This window comes from Pteropus alecto, unplaced genomic scaffold (genome assembly GCF_000325575.1).
Source record: "Pteropus alecto unplaced genomic scaffold, ASM32557v1 scaffold40, whole genome shotgun sequence".
Classification (NCBI taxonomy): domain Eukaryota; kingdom Metazoa; phylum Chordata; class Mammalia; order Chiroptera; family Pteropodidae; genus Pteropus; species Pteropus alecto.
In genome coordinates this window covers 12,838,123-12,854,908 of record NW_006431919.1, presented here as the reverse complement: position 1 = coordinate 12,854,908, position 16,786 = coordinate 12,838,123, and positions in this window count along the sequence as shown.

The following is a 16,786-nucleotide window of genomic DNA, read 5'->3' as shown; positions in this document are numbered from 1 at the left end:
TATACACACACATACATATATGTGTGTATATGTACATATATTTTCTTTACCCATACACATGTATGTGAGCACAACTTCCTTCTCCCATCCAAGTACTAACCAGGCCCGACTCTGCTTAGCTTCTGAAATCAGACGAGATTGGGCGCATTCAGGGCGATATGGCCGTAGACCAACTTCCTTCTTACTGGTGAAATTGCAGGTGGTTGTTTTTGTTCTTTTTGGTTATCTTTATTTTATTTGCTGAATTTATACATTTATTAATTGTACAATAAGCATTTTTAAAGACATTTAGCAAACAGAACTCTAAGATCGGTGATTAATGCAGTGTAACCTTGGCAGGTCTTCATGAAAGAAGGTGAATGAGCTAGTCTGAAGACTCTATAAGATTTATACAAATTGGAATGAATAAAGACAGAGGGAGGAGAAAATCTTTCTTGCAAAATCAGAATCGAGAAAACAATAGAGCATGTCCCAAGAAAAAGCAGTCCAATTTTCCATGCCAGATACAGGCCAGGATGCAAATAAGAATAGGCCATAGAGAGGGAGGTGTCCCTATATCATAATCTCAGGATGTACATATTAAGTGTTTCCCATACCATTCCTATGAAGATGTCTGGATACATGTAAAGCTAATATTAAAACTCGAATTCAATTCATTTTCAAAAAAAACATGTCAGTCATTTCCGACAAGGTTCACCACTTACAATCTGCCCTTTGTTCAACTCTTACATGGCACAAAAATCCTAATAATTTAGACAGAATTACAATCTGCCCTTTGTTCAACTCTTACATGGCACACACACAAAAAACCTCATAATTTAGACAGAAGCCAAATCACACAAAGGCTTTGAAAATGTTCAAACTTCAGTATAAAATTCAAGTGTTTGAGAGGCATTGAAAGCTATCTTGTAGGACAGGGGACCCCAACCCCCAGGCCGCGGACTGGTAGTGGTATGTGGCCTGTTAGGAACTGGCCTGCACAGTAGGAGATGAATGGACGAAGCTTCGTCTATATTTGCAGCCGCTTCCCAGTGATGCTCCCTAGCATCACTGCTCAGCTCCACTTCAGATCATTAGGCATCAGATTCTCGTAGGAACACTGGTTTCAGGTGTCGAAAGGTTGGGGACCGCTGTTGTAGGAGAATGTTTTCCCCACCGCATGCATGTAATCTATAAGTTCTATCATTAGTCATTTTGTTGGCATAACAGGCAAAGACCCCTGCTTAGATGCTAGGCTTATTTAAGAAAAGAGAAAAGAGAAAAGGATCTAAATTTTTACTAACAAGCTGATATTTCCCCAGGCACTACACTAAGCATTTTACACACATTTCTGCATTTAAGCCTCCCAAAAACACATCCAAGTGCAGCCCATGAGATGCAATTTTGAGAATCTTGTTGGAAATGTTGAGAAGACAACATGTGAGATGGGAACTGATTGTCACTATAGTCTGCCTGAGAATTGAGCCACATGGAAACGCAGAGACCAAGACAGGTAGAGTCATGTTGTCTCCTACCAATACCTCTCTGCATCTCTGAGTTCTCTGCAACAGAAACCATACCCTGTTACGTGTTCATTTTCTCATGTTTCCTCTGCTTGCAGTGCTCTGTCCACATCTTTACCTCCCTCTTCCAGATATTTATTCGAAGGATATGAAAACACTAATTCAAAAAACATATGTGTACCTCTATGTTTACTGCAGCATTATTTATGATAACCAAGATATGGAAGCAACCTAAATGTCCATTAAGGGATGAATGGTTAAAGACAAAGTATTATATGTATACACAATGGGATACTACTCAGCAATCAGACAGAATGAAGTATTGCCATTTGGGTCAACATGGATAGATCTTGAGGGGATTATGTTAAGTGAAATAAGTAAGACGGAAAAGGACAAACACGGCATGATTTTACTCATTTGTGGAATATAAAACAAAAAAAGAAAAAAAAACAAAACAGAAATGAACTCATCGATACAGACAATAGATTGGTGGTTACCAGAGGAAAAGAGGGTGGAGAAGGGCGAAGTGGGTAAAGATGGTCAAATATATGATGCTGGATGAAAATCAGACTTTTAGTGGTGAGCACACTATAGTGTATATAGATACTGAATAATTATGCTACATACCTGAAGCTTATATTAACCAATGTTACCTCAATTAAAATAAAAAGTAAAGGATCTCGCTGAAGGTAGGAAACAAAATCGCTGCTTATTTTTATATTTGTATCTGTAGAACACAGCATCATAATAGATGCTACAAATGTTTGTTGAATACATAACTTTCCTAAATTCTTCATGAGATTATTGCAAGAATCAAGTAAGACTTAGAATAGGCTTAGTAAAATATAAAGCTCACTACAAACATGAGTCATATTTATAATTATTAATCTTTTCTCTTGTAGGCTCATCTTTTCACAAATGTGTCATCACAGGGAATAGCTAAAAGATATGACTGCTAAATCCTGTAAATCTGTGATAAGTTGATTACACAAATGTCTGCAAATGTTTGCTGCTTCCTCTATAGAATCAGCACATAAATACATAGAAAAAAAATGACCACTGTGATAGGAATATAAAAGAGGTTGACATTCTCTGAGTATGTATTATATAGAAATTTGACCTACTCTGAGTGATTAAGCACAAATAGCACAAGAGAGAACTGGAATAAGACTTTGGGGCAAAGGTAATAGCATATGCATAGGCCCTCTGGCAGCGGGTATCTGGTGTAAGGGGAACTGAAGAAGTAGAAAAAGACTGTATTGGGCACTAGGCTATGCTAGAGAATTTTGTTTGTTTATTTTCCAAGAATAATGAGAAAGCATAACAAGATGTTAAGTAAAAGAATGGTATAATCAGATTGGTATTTTGAGATACTGTAGTTGGTATTTTCCATAGTAATTCAAGACTCTGCCTTGATATTTTATTCTTTTTGTTATTTCTCCATTGTGAGGTTAAAAGGTTTAGGTAATAATTGTTTTTAAACTTTTAGAAGTTATACTTATTTTATGTTTCCTAACGAGCTATGAAATTTGAGAGAGTCTTGTCACCTACGCACTATGGAAAGTGAAGTTTGAATTTAATAGATTCTAGTAACTATCATTTAAGGAAGTACCTCATTCATGCTTAAATTGTACTGTGGAAAAGAGTATGGAGGTTCCTCAAAAAATTAAGAATAGAATTACCATATGACCCAGCAATCTCTCTTCTGTGTATCTACCCTCCAAATTTGAAAACATTTATTCATAAAGATATATGCACCCTAATGTTCAATGCAGCATTTTCCACAGTGCCAAGATATAGAAACAACCAGAGTCCTTTGATACATGATTGGATAAGATGTGGTACATGCATACAATGAAATCATCATACTACACGAAGTAAGTCAGACAGAAAAAATTGAGAACAATATGATTTCATTCATATGTGGGATATAAATAAAACTGCAAGCAACAAATGAACAAGACAAACCACAACTCATAGACACAGACAACAGTTTAGTGGTTACCAGAGGAAACGTGGAGGGTGGGGATAGGTAGATAAAGGTAAAGGTGATGAAATATATGGTGATGGAAGATTTGCCTTTAGGTGAACACAAAATGCAATATACATGATGGATTATTGAACTGTACACTTGAAACCTATATAATTCTATCAACCATTGTCAATAAATTTAATAAAAATAAATAAAAATACATAAAAATGAGAACATCAAAAAATTAAACTGCACTCATGAAAAAATTAATATACACATTTCTGATTCTTATACGCATTATGTTTTTATATATAAAATAAATTTGGGGCTGCTTAAGCAAATTATCATTTATAAAATTATATTTAATAATCATAAAGTTGCCAATTTTTATTGGTAAACCACTAGAGAAGCATTTGTTCTTATTTGATATTAAAATGAGAAATTATAAAACATGGGCACTTCTAGCAGCTACCATTGCTTGACATCCAATTAAACCAATATTGCAATAAAAAGAAATAGAGAAATCCCTAAAGAAATACAGGATTGTATACAGGACCTCATAGCACAATCCATAACTTTGATCGACTAAATAAGCATTTGGTTTAATCTAGGTAAGAAATAGTTTGTTACATTAATTTTTTTTCAGAACCTACACATTGTGCTGGCTTTACATTCTTTTAAAAAACTGGTTTTGTTTAATTTGGATGTTCTAGCAATGTTGTTCGCAGATGTTTGACACCGCCCTGCCTAAATTACAGATTTGACACTCCCACATAATCTTCATGTTTCTCCACTGCCACTTTAGGAGCTCATGATTGCTATTGTCAGCCACAATTACCACCCACTGCAGAGCTTTGCTTAAGCTGTTAGAGTATATATGTTTCAGTAGATTTGAGACAGAGCAAACTATGTATGTAATTCACCATATGAAGTTTACTTTGTATTGCAATAAAACAGAGGAAAGAAGGCAAAAGATAGAGACAACCTCAGGTCTTTCTGATTTTGAAGCTAGTGCCCAAATTCTTGAGCCTATTAGATCACAATTGTCTGGAAAATTTCTCTATCATGCTGGCTTCATTTTAGCACTTTCCAGCTATCAGCTATGACCATGCCTGAAGACAACTTGAGATATATAGCTATCACATGATATGATTTCAGAAACAGTAATGACTAAAACTATTATTTGTGTGATTCCGCAGAACACATATCTAACAAGCAGTGAACTATTTAATTGAAAAATCAATATTGGATGAATTTAATAAAATCAAAACCAACAATGAGCCATTAAAAAAAAATCCTGTACTAGATATTATCAATTCACATGATAATGAGTTGAAAACTGTGGTGGAGGTTCAAATGCCACAAGCATCACCCTCTGTGACTGTTAACAAATGGGATGCCACCACGTGTGAAACTTCGTGACGATACAGTCTGTGTTCCTCAATATATTTTAATAGATAGCAGGTGGTTATGGTTAAGATTTTTCTTTAGCTTTCATTGAACTTCATTGTGATTGAATGACCCCCTCAAATCCAATAACAGGCAGTGGCACAATTTTCTGCAAATGAGTGAATGGATATGCGTACAATATCTAAAATGCCTCGTGAAATGTTTAATTACGTATAGGTTAATGGTGGTTCGTTTATTGTGCTGTATATAGGATAAGATATTTAAGTCAGAAATGACATATAACCTGTTGTAAATGATAGTAGACAGCTACTGTGTAAACATCCACTTCGAAGCGGAATGCCAAATGTCAACATGCCAAATATATGAGTAACTGCATTTTCTTATCTTTCCTACTGCTGTGGTTTTGTAATTAGCCCACTGTGCGAGAGTCTATTAATCTAAATTCACAATTTAATTTATATTAAAAAAAACTATTAACTTAAATTCCGAGCCCTACTTAAAATCAATGAATAACTTAAAATGCAACAGAGATAAACTGACCAGCCCCTCCACCTTCACAAATAACACAAACAAAATATCTGGATGGACAATTCACTCAACCCTTCAGCTTGGGGACTACAAAGCAGTAGACAAGTGGTGGCAGTAAAAATTACTGTAATTCTTTCGGGTTAGCAGCAATGACTTGCATCTCTGCAATTGAATTATATAATATCCTACATAAAGTTTTCTGTACTGGTCTCTAAAATTACTCATATTGCCTGCCACTGGTTAGATCTCCTTTGGAAGAAAAATTTACATAGCTTTTTTCTACTTAAGTATATATTTATGTGCATAATAAGTGATGAAAATGTTTGATGAAAAAAACTATTTTAAAAGTTAATTTCCCTTAGCCAGCTCCCTACTGCCAATGGATGGGAGGGAAATTTCTATATTTCTACAATTTATCTTTGGGCTTTTTACTTCTGTCTCATTCTAACAGTAACTTTCTTAAATATAAAAAAAATGTGTTAAAATGTTTGCAAGGAAGACTTGGTGGCTTATAGAAGACTAATAAATGGTAAGTAAAAAAAGGAAAATGAGGAAGAGATCTTAATTTTATTAAAGATTTATTATGTGACAATCACAGTGACGTTTTTTAAAATTGTGTATCATGTAATCATTACTAAAGTTTCATAAAATAGGAATTGTTATTAATTTTATTTTCTTAGAAACTCAGTACTTTTGTAATATGCCCATGATTATCACCTAGATATTGGAAAAATAAAAATTTAAATCTATGTCTATTTCATTTTGAAGTCTATGTCCTTTTCATGTAATTTGTATCATATGACCAACAAATATTTGTTAAATATCTACCATTCATGTCAGCACTCTGCTAAATTCTCAGTTCTACAAGAGCTCAATTTACAGAAGTATATTAATTAATAAGCATACAATTACAATAGATAAAAAATAGAAGTAAAGGGTATATAACACAGATGGACTAAGAAAAGTTGTATTATTTTATAAAAATGTTAAATATGTTGCCCTAAAGTAGAATTTGTTACTATTTCCTAAATACAGAGGAGTGAAGTTAAGAAAATTTAAATGGCCCATGATGGCATCAAACAGATATTGTTGACATTAGAAACTACCAGAACTATTAAGAGGTACTGAATAAAATGTGAAAACCCCTACACTCTCATCCCCAAACCTTGTCCATAGAGTTATTTTGCTGAAAGCTTCCTCTCTGCATAGGCACATACATGACTTGTGTGTGACTTCACGGATCACTCCATAGATGCTTCTGCATTTTGCACTTTTAAAAATAATATACCTTGTGGCAGTTCCTGTGTTAATACATTAAGGTACTATATTTGATAACCTAAATTTTACATAGAAATGTTGTCTTCTTTTTGTGCCCTCAAAATGTGAAACAAAGTAAACTAGTTAATATGATGAAAACATAAAAATTTAAATTAAAACATATATGTTTAGATTAATATAGAAAATGCTTTTCAAATAGTTTTCTATCACATACTGTAAACATAGAAGTACACTCCAGGTGTCCATCTGAAGGCAATCTGACCATATTTATAAAAAAATGCAATGTAGTGATTTGAGGTCACAATCTGCCTTTCCATAGATGCTATATTTAGATGTTCTGAAGTATGGAATTGTATTTCCCTCAATGTACATGTTAGACACACACATATGTATGTGTGTGCATGCACATACATGCATGTGAAGTTGTACACCTATGCATTTTATGGAGTCATTGAAGAAGCCATTACACAATCACCATTGGAAACAAAAGAGATTCTCAAGCATTTTAATGAGTGACATTTCACTGACATCTGTTGTCCCTTAGTGAAGACACCATTAGAACAATAGGTGACAATACTTTGCTAAGAATAAACGTTACTTGATTACAACCAAAACTTCATACTGAGAATGATCATAATGGAGAGAATGGAGATTAAATTTGCTAAAGATAAGAGGCTAACCTTAACAGTCTTAATATGTTTTACCTCTGCCCCCTTAAACGTTTCTTATGCTGTGGCAGATTATTTTTTTTTAAATATGCACTTGGCTTCCCCCTAAAAAAATTATTAGAAAAAGGGCTCTGATTTGGTCTTATTTGTAAATTAGAAAATTAATTACTTGATGTACTCTTTGCATAAATGTAAGCATTAAGTAACAAATATATATGCAACATCTAGGCAACTTTCCTGATTTTTTTATCAAAGCAAAAAATAACTAATAAATTCACAAATATTATATTTATAAAGATGACAATAAGACTTTAAAACATCTCTTTCAAAATAAACCCTAGCTCCTCAGCATGGTGCATTAGGTTCTGCAGCACCTCTGCAGTGCTATTTGCTCTGACTCTGAATCTACTCCTTATCCTCCATCCCAAGTGGAATACCTTGCCATTTTTTACTTCGTACTTCTTGCTCATATTTTTCAACCCAACAGTTACTCTAACAATCGCTCTTTTTATGTGGGGATACAAATTTTAGTATTCTGGGAAGACTTTCATTTTTCTCCCTTATCACAGAAATTCATCAACACAACATACAACATAAAAAAGGTTAATGTGAGGTTTCTGTGACTATCAGTCTCTAGGTCACCAGACCTCCCACTTCCTGGTAGTCATCCTGTTGTGTGTGGGCTAGATCACTTGGTCTCACTTCCAATGAGCAAAGTACAGAAAAAAGTAACGGGGCTGCCAATTCCAAGATCAGGCTTATGAGAGACTCTGGCTTCCAGCTGCACAACCCGCCTTCTTGTTCATTCACTATGCTATATGTTCTGCCTTGTCTGGAGGCATTGTGGGAAGGAAGGAAGGGAGGCTTCCAGCCTACAGCACAGCCACTTCCAATCTGAGACCTGCCAATGGCAGCTGCATGAGTGAAGGAAGCGGATCCCACTTCAGTTGAGCCTTGAAATGATTGCAACCTCAGAAAATCCCTCTAATGCAGCCTTGTGAAGATCCAGAGCTCAAGTTACCCCACTAAGCTGTATCAAGGTTCCTGATCTTCAGTAACTGTGAGAGATACATCTTGGTGTTTAAAACTCTTGGTTTGGGGGAATCTGTTAAGCAGAAAACGGTTACTGATATAGTTGCTAACAGATATATAACTAATATTGTTGTCTCTCTTTGGAGGGAATATATTTTAACCTAAGATCATGTCCTTCCTATGTTTTCAATGTTAAAAATGCCCCATATTTTGTTGTCTATGATAATATATTGTTTTTCTGAGCACATAGTTAGCCAAATAGTCCATTTGAGCCCCATATAATTCTTTTTTTCAAGATTCCTGATTAATAAAACACAAAAGTTTGGAAGCTCCAAACAATTGCCATATCATTTACAGTCTTCTGTTATCACTGTTTCATGTAAAACAGTATAAGTATTTATTTGTATCAATGTTACCTAAATAAACTGAATTTCTAAAGTGCAAGCACTATGTGTTATTCATATTCACCAGCATGGGGTGTGACATCTGACAGAGAATGCAGATCCCACAACTGTTTATTAATGAGTTAATAAATGCAAGTATAAATGAATAAAATATTAATTGCAATACATGTGTCAGCAGTTCTCTACAATATCCTGGCATCATAACTTATATTGCTATATTGTAAACATTTCAGATATAATAGAAAGCATTTATTCTATTATCTGGATAACCTCTAATATTTGGTTTCTTTTAACTAGAAAGTTAAAAAAATTAATCAGAATGGCCATTCTCTTTTCCAAATCACACATTTTCACATATGTATTCTATGTATGACTCAGTTGAATACTGATTCAAATTTTAATTTTTTTTTTCTATTTCTATCATCATAAAAGCACAGCACATATAAATTACTTATTTGTATACTGGGTCACTGGTGATGAAAATTATGAAAGTAATTAGAAATAAAACTGTCAAAATATGAAATTCTTAGATTTAAGTATGCCATGACAGAAAATGATTCAGGAAACACACACACACACACACATGCACACACACACACACACTCACAATATCAACTTTCTGCAATCAGACACATATAAATTAGGAGTGTCTGAAGACCGACATATTAAGATAATAGCCTTAAAAAAAGCAATAGAAAAAAAAAACTGGCTATATGGTACATGAAACACACATATAGACATTCTTCTTTAAGAAGATGCTCAACTGCTTAGCAAAAATTTGAGCCCTAGAGTCACTGACATCCCAATAGAGTCAAGTTAACTGCATTTATCTCTTCCCTTACAGAGAACAATGACTGAACGGCTGATTATCAGTGGGAAACATGCACAATGTTTCACCATAAACAAATAGCAATCTTTTCTCTAGCATGTCTAAGCACCTTGTACTATGACCGCTTGAGTACACAGCACCAAGAGTTTTAAAGGAACACACTGCTTTAAAACTAAAAGTGACAATGAGATGACTTCAGTAACAAACGTATGTGAAGTTCCTCTTGACAGGCATAGAGGTGCTATTGTAGAAAACACAGAATTGTGAGGTCACTGTAAAGTGAATACTATCTTGTTTTCTGCTTTACCATCATCAGTGTTGGGTGATTAAACTACTATATGGTATTGAAAGGTGGACAAAAAATAGTCATGTCTACAGTGGAAAGCAGATTCTGACCTGACTCTTGGTATCCACGACCTTGTAGAATCCCCTCTTCTTGAGTGTGGGCCAGGCTACATGACATGCTTCCATCCAATAGAATATGCAGAATGTGATGTGATGTCACTGCCAAGTCTGTGACTTCCATCTTTTTTATACTCCCTCTTTGGCTCTCTTGCTTGCTTATTCTGATGGAACTAGCTGCCATATGGAGAAACCAACGAGTCAAGGAATTGAGGGCAGCCGACAGCCAATGAGGAACATGACCATGAGTCCAACATCTCTTGAGAAACTGGGTCATGCTGACAACCACATGAATGACTTTGTAAATTAGATGCTTCCCCAGTCGTGCCTTAAGATGAGACCATAGACGTTGCTGATATGTTGAGTGCAGCCTTTGAGAGACTCTGAAGCAGAAGACACAGCTAAAGTCTGTCTGTATTACACACCTACAGATAGTGTGAGATGATGTGTTGTTCGGAACCACTGAGTTTTGGGGTAATTTGTTATGCATTAATAGGTAATTAATGTACTTCTCAATGCCATAAGAGTCTAAGTAATACTAAGGAGACTTTTGCTATCATTATATTAGGAAAAATTTTTCTGTCATCAAATTTCTCTAACAAATATTAAATGTATCTATAATATTAAGAGCAGTCATGGATAGAAAAATGCAGAATTTTATTTTGATACTGATTTTGAGAATTTAGTCAAAGGAAGCAGGGACTAAACCAGAGTCAGTCAAACCATTTTAAGCAATCTTGAGACAGAGGAACTCATAAATCAGTGCTCAAGAGAGCATAATCTGGGCTGGTAACAAATGTGCAGGTGTATGGTATGGATGTATAAAAGAAAGTAAGGTGAGTGGCTTATCTGATGAGCCGTAGAGTGGAACCATGGGAGGGGCCAGGCTGCTACTGGGTATTGCTGGCATGAATGGAAAAAGTACAGAATTCACGGGATTTAGACTCAGCAAAATTCCTCTGAGCCATCTAGGTGCTGCATTTTCTCGATTCCATAATGCATATTTCTTCATTTTCTAAAATTGTGGTATATATCAATTTAAGTTATTCAGTTGTAAGTAACACAAATCCTCATGCCTATTTAAGCAAAAAATGTATTGGAAATGTGTGAAGTAGCCTGTAGATTTTAAGATAGAAGTTGAATATCTAGGCCTTAGGAAGGACAGAAACTGGGACAGTCAAGAGGATCGAATGCAAGAACTTATGACCAGATGACAATTGTTTTTCATTTTTATCATTCTACTCAATATTTAAATTATCTAGAGAAGAAGTCCAGTTAGGCTAACTTGATGTGCATGCTTGTCTCTAACTTCATTGCTGTGGTCAGTGTAGGCAGGTCCATATTTGGTCATGTGAACCTCATGTCCACTTTTGAAACGATGAATTGGCCCCACTGAACTATGCGGGCTGAGATGGAAATAAGGCTGTTAAAATAAAATACTGAAGAGCATCGCTCTACGCCAAAAGTTAAAACAGCATTCAACCAGTACAGAAGCCACCTTGCAATCAGTGAAGCTGTCTCAGAATCAAAGTAATGTAATTCCTTTAACTGGCATCACTTTAATAGGCTGGATGCATGTACTGACTGGTGCCTTAAAGGCACCATCTGACACTTGAAATACATCTGATGCAAGGGACAGAAGAAATTGCCATTCCAGTGAAGGTGTGCTCCACAGCTGCAACTTCATATTCTCTTTAAGCTGCAGATAAAAACTCGACTGGCCCTTCAGATCAGGCTGCCCCAGGGCCAGAAATGTAGCAATTCATCCCATCTGGCACTTCCTAATGCCTAAGACTAGAGATATTCAATGATGTTACCACTTACACAGAACTTTTAGCAGTTGTTCAACTTCTTAAATGCTGTTTCAATTTATACTTACTATACTGTTTCATTTATGAAAAATAGAACAGGCATGATGCATTAAATGGTTCATCCAAATTTATACACTATATGGCAGAGTTAAAATCAGAATCCTGATCTCTAAGATCCTGCCAAATGCTTGTTTTTACCATAGTTGCTACCTTATTTTCAATACTTCATCACTACCTGATGGTATGCAATCATATTTTCAGTTGATATAAAGCTGCAGAGATAACTACCGCATTGGATTATTGAATCAGAATTCAGAAAAGTTATATTAGACTAGAGTGCTGAGCTAAGTCATGAATTCAATCAGAATAACTGTCAAGTTCTGCACAAAGGAATACTGGATGAGTATAGGTGGGTTGAAATATAGCTAAACAGCAAATGCTAAAAATAACTAAATTTTAATGGAATACAAAAAATGTGGTAACAGACATGTGACCTAATTAATGACAACACAAATCTACTCCTGGAATGCATTAAGAGATTTACATGTTGAGGTCCCCTTCTTTCCCAAGGTCACCAAGCTAGATTCATAAGAGCTAATGCACTTAATATTTCTGCATATTTGGTCTCCCCTTGAATTCTTTTCTAAACTGATGCAGACAAGAAGGAAAAGTTAAACACCTTCTCTCACTTTTTCAGTTGCTTAGTATAAGACTTCCACAACCCAGTTGTTGCTTTTTTATTCTCAGCCTCCAACATAGTTACCTTCTACAAAAAAGCATTTTATTATGTTTTCTCAAACTCTAGGAAACTCTTGTAAACATTTGAAGGATTGGTATCCTGGTCTAGAGCCATCTCCTTTCTCCTGGAATTGCCTCATCCTGAACTACAAGTGTGGAGAACATCACTGCATGTCCCCAGCCCCTTAGCTGCAGCTGGTTAGGGGAGGGAGAATGCCCGCCCTGAGCTGAGATGGTGTAAGTGGTTTCTTTCTTCTGGGATTTGAGATTGTAACCGAGGACAGAGGACAGTTGGTTGGTCTAAGAAAATCTTAAACAGAATATGTAAAATTGATAGGTAGGAATGTTGCATACGAAAGTCTGTAGAGAGAGAGGGAAAAAAAAATAAAGGAAATGCAGAAGTATGTAAAGGAATTAAGGAAGAGAGAGAGAGAGAGAGAGAGAGAGAGAGAAATACAAAAGATACATGTAAACTTCAAGGTCTTGGCCTTTTCCATAATTTTTTTTTTAATGTAGAAAAGGTAATACAACCAATAACAATGTACCCACCATTTAGCCTAAGAAATTAAACATTATTAACACATTTGAAGAATAGATACACACACACACACACACACACACACAGAGAGAGAGAAAGAGAGAGAGAGAGAAAATGGGATTTTTAAAGCTCTAGAGATCTTTGTTCTGGTTGCATTTTGAAGCTCAGCTACATTCTTAATCTTCACTACCATAAGACACTTACAAATTTTTATAATTTCTGTAATATAAACCCCTCATTCGGCTTAAGCAAAACACCCATCAACAACCCAAGATCTTAAGAAACTCCCACACCTGCGGGCCCAAAGCATCGGCCAAAGTCCACAACCTATAAATCCCTGCCACTCTTTGATTTAATAGTTTTATCCCACTTTCAACTAAAGTGGAAACACAAATGGTTGCAGTCAATGTTAGCAGAGACTCGGTGGCTTTGGCAATACCTGCACATTTAGAAAAGCTCTGAAATTATAACTCAAAACAGTGACTCATTAGGAACTGCAGAAACCTCTCAGGAGTGTTAGTTTGGAAAAGAGATGACTAGCAAAGGTAAATGATCTGTCTGCTAAGTATGTAAAGAAACATTTAACAATGTTTCATGTAGGATTATTTTTCTTAATGCAGGATCATTAAAATTAAATGGGGTCTTTTGAAAGATAGTGAGTTTCCTAAAACTGGAGATATTCCAACAAAGCTAAGATGTCCTCTTAGAAAAGTGTTTGTAGGAAAAATTAAGCATTGAATTAAATGAGTGGTTGCATTAGTTTACTTTTAAATTCTCTACCAAATCAAAGATTCTATGATTAATCAATTTATCCTGAATTCCTCTAGGATATACTGTAAACTGTAATGCTAGTTTGTACATGACTAATAAGATCTTGTTTAAATCACAATATGTAGTACTTGGCAAAGCTTTCTCATAAACAGGCACTATGAAAATATACAAGGCAATAATATTTATCACTTGTATGACCTGAACCCCAAACAAAGGAGAAAGCCCTTTACAATGACATTTAAAGGTAGGCTTCTGTTTAAGATCAACCATGTAAAGCAACAATAATAAGTACGAGGTGCCTTAAACACATGTTCTGTCTTCATGACATCATTTCTGAATGGTGTCTTATGCTGAATCATCAAGCCTGGAGTACTGCGATCTCACCCTTCTAGAAAGCTTTACAATCACATGTTTTGCTATTGTTGCCAAGGTCACAAATTAAGCTCATTAGAAGCTTAAAGTTTTTAAAGTGCCTTGTTCTGCCTTTTCAAAACTGTTTACTCTATAAACCAGACATCCTCAGATCCATTTTTTTTTTTCACAAATTTATAATGCAATTACTGCGATTAGGGCACATTACAACAAAAAGATTAAGCCAGTTAAAACACAGAAACAATTACTAAACCTCATTGTGCTACATGCTTTGATCATCTAAATTCTCTTTTATTCCAGACAATGGTGAGAGTGAAAGCCAAAAGGTCAACCGTATTGCATTTCCCACAATTCCTTCTCTCTAAATATTCAGAGCATGCCTGATACCAAAAATCTCATCTTCTCTTTCCTCTTACATCCTCTAAGATTAATCATGTTGAATGAGCTGAGTGGTGGCTTCCAGACACATATGCTCATATCCTAATCTCTGGAAACTGAATATTACCTTATATAGCAAAATAGTAAAGGTTATCTTATATATCGAAATACAGTTAAATTAAGAATCCTGAGAGATAATTATTGTGATTTATTCAGGCGTGCCCTAAATGCCATCACAAAGGTCCTTATAAGAGAGGGGCAGGGGGAGATCAGGTAGACACAATGAAGAGTAGAAGGTGATGTGAAGATGAAGGCAGAGATCAGAGTGACACAGCCTCAAGCCCAGAAACACCTGCAACCACCATAAGCTAGAAGTGATAAGGAGTGGGATCTCCTGAGTCTCTGAGGAGACACAGTCCTACTGACATTCTGATTTCTGACTTCTGGTTCATTAAAGGTTTACCTGTTGTCTCTCACCATCCATGAGTTGGGATGAAAGCACTTCTAACTCAGTGTTCTAAGATTTTTCAAGAGGTGTCCTGAACAGACAATTCATAAAAAGAAAAATATAAAATATCCTTTAAACATATGACCATATAATTATCTTCATTTATGATAAGAAAAGTATAATTAAAACTACTCTGAAATATCATTTCAAAATCATCAGATTGGCAAAAATTTAACAGCTTAGCAATCGACTCTGTTGGAGAGGCTATGGAGAAACATTGCTGGTGGGAATGCAAAACAGCGCAACCCGTATAGACAGGAATTTGAAAATATTTTTATCAAACTCCATGTGCATTTGCCCTTCAATTCAGCAGTCCTACTTTTAGGAATTTACCCTGAGGCTATACCTCCAAAAAGATGAAAATGCATTCAATATATGCAAATAAACAAGATTATTCTTTGCAAGACTGTTTGTAATTGTAAAATGATGGAAACTACCTAAGCCTCCAAGTATAAGAGAATGGGTGACCTTAATGGAGTGCTATGCTGCTAGGAAGAAGAAGGAGGAAGGACTCTATTAGCCAGACATGCTGTTAAGTGAAAAAGCAAGGTATAAAAGAACATACACATACTGCTAAATACTGTATAAGAAAGAATAGAAAATAAGAAAATATGCATATATCTACTTATCATTACAAGAAAAGCAATATAGGAACCATAGACCAGAAAACAACATTTTGAACTACATGGGGTGAAGTGAAGAAATGGGCTAGAAAAGATAGGAGAAAGTGATATTTCTCTAAATATACCTGTATGTATAGCTTTGACTTTTTAAGTATGTAACTTACCCAAATATTTTTTAAATGTATTAATTAAATCAATAAAAATGGGACAGAAAAAAACTTCAAGAAAACTGAAACAAATGAGACCAATGATATTTTACATGAACTCCATAACCACACTGAAAGGAAAAAAAGAAAGAACTAATCTAAGTACTTTTGAACAGAGAATTTAACTAAATACCCTCAGTCCTGAACAGATTGGACTGTAGGATAGGATGACAGAAAAGCAAACAAATCTTAAATACTCTAGTAGTTTTATATATTTCATGGTACGGGTTAAGAGAAAAAAAGGAATAAAAATGAAAAAAAAATGATAATTATGTAACGGAGAAATGAAAACTGGATAGCACCTTGGCCAGATGTTAAATTTAACACCATCGATGAGGACAGATGAATACTGTGTGTCTCCAGATGGACAAAGTAACTCCTATGCAGCATTTCAGTGTGAATTCATAAAAACAATCCAGTCATCAAGGAAATATCAAACCAACACACAATGAGAAGTACTCTATTTTTTAAAAGGTTGAGTATACATATATATTTTTCCAAATCTGTCAATGTCATTAAAGAAAGTCTATGGAAATATTCCAGATTAAAAGAGGCTAAAGAGACATGGCAACTAAATCTAATGCTAAAATGGATCTTGTGCTAGTAGAGAAAACAATTGCTATAAAGAATGCTATTGAATTAACTGACCAAATTGAATATGGATAGTGGTTGAGATAAAGGTATTGCATTTATGTAAATTTGTGAAGTTGACAACAGTCGTGTGGTTATGTAAGAGAATATCCCTATTCTTTGGATATCCTATGCTAAAAATTTATGGGTAAAAGGCCGTGATATATGAAATTTACCTTCAAATAT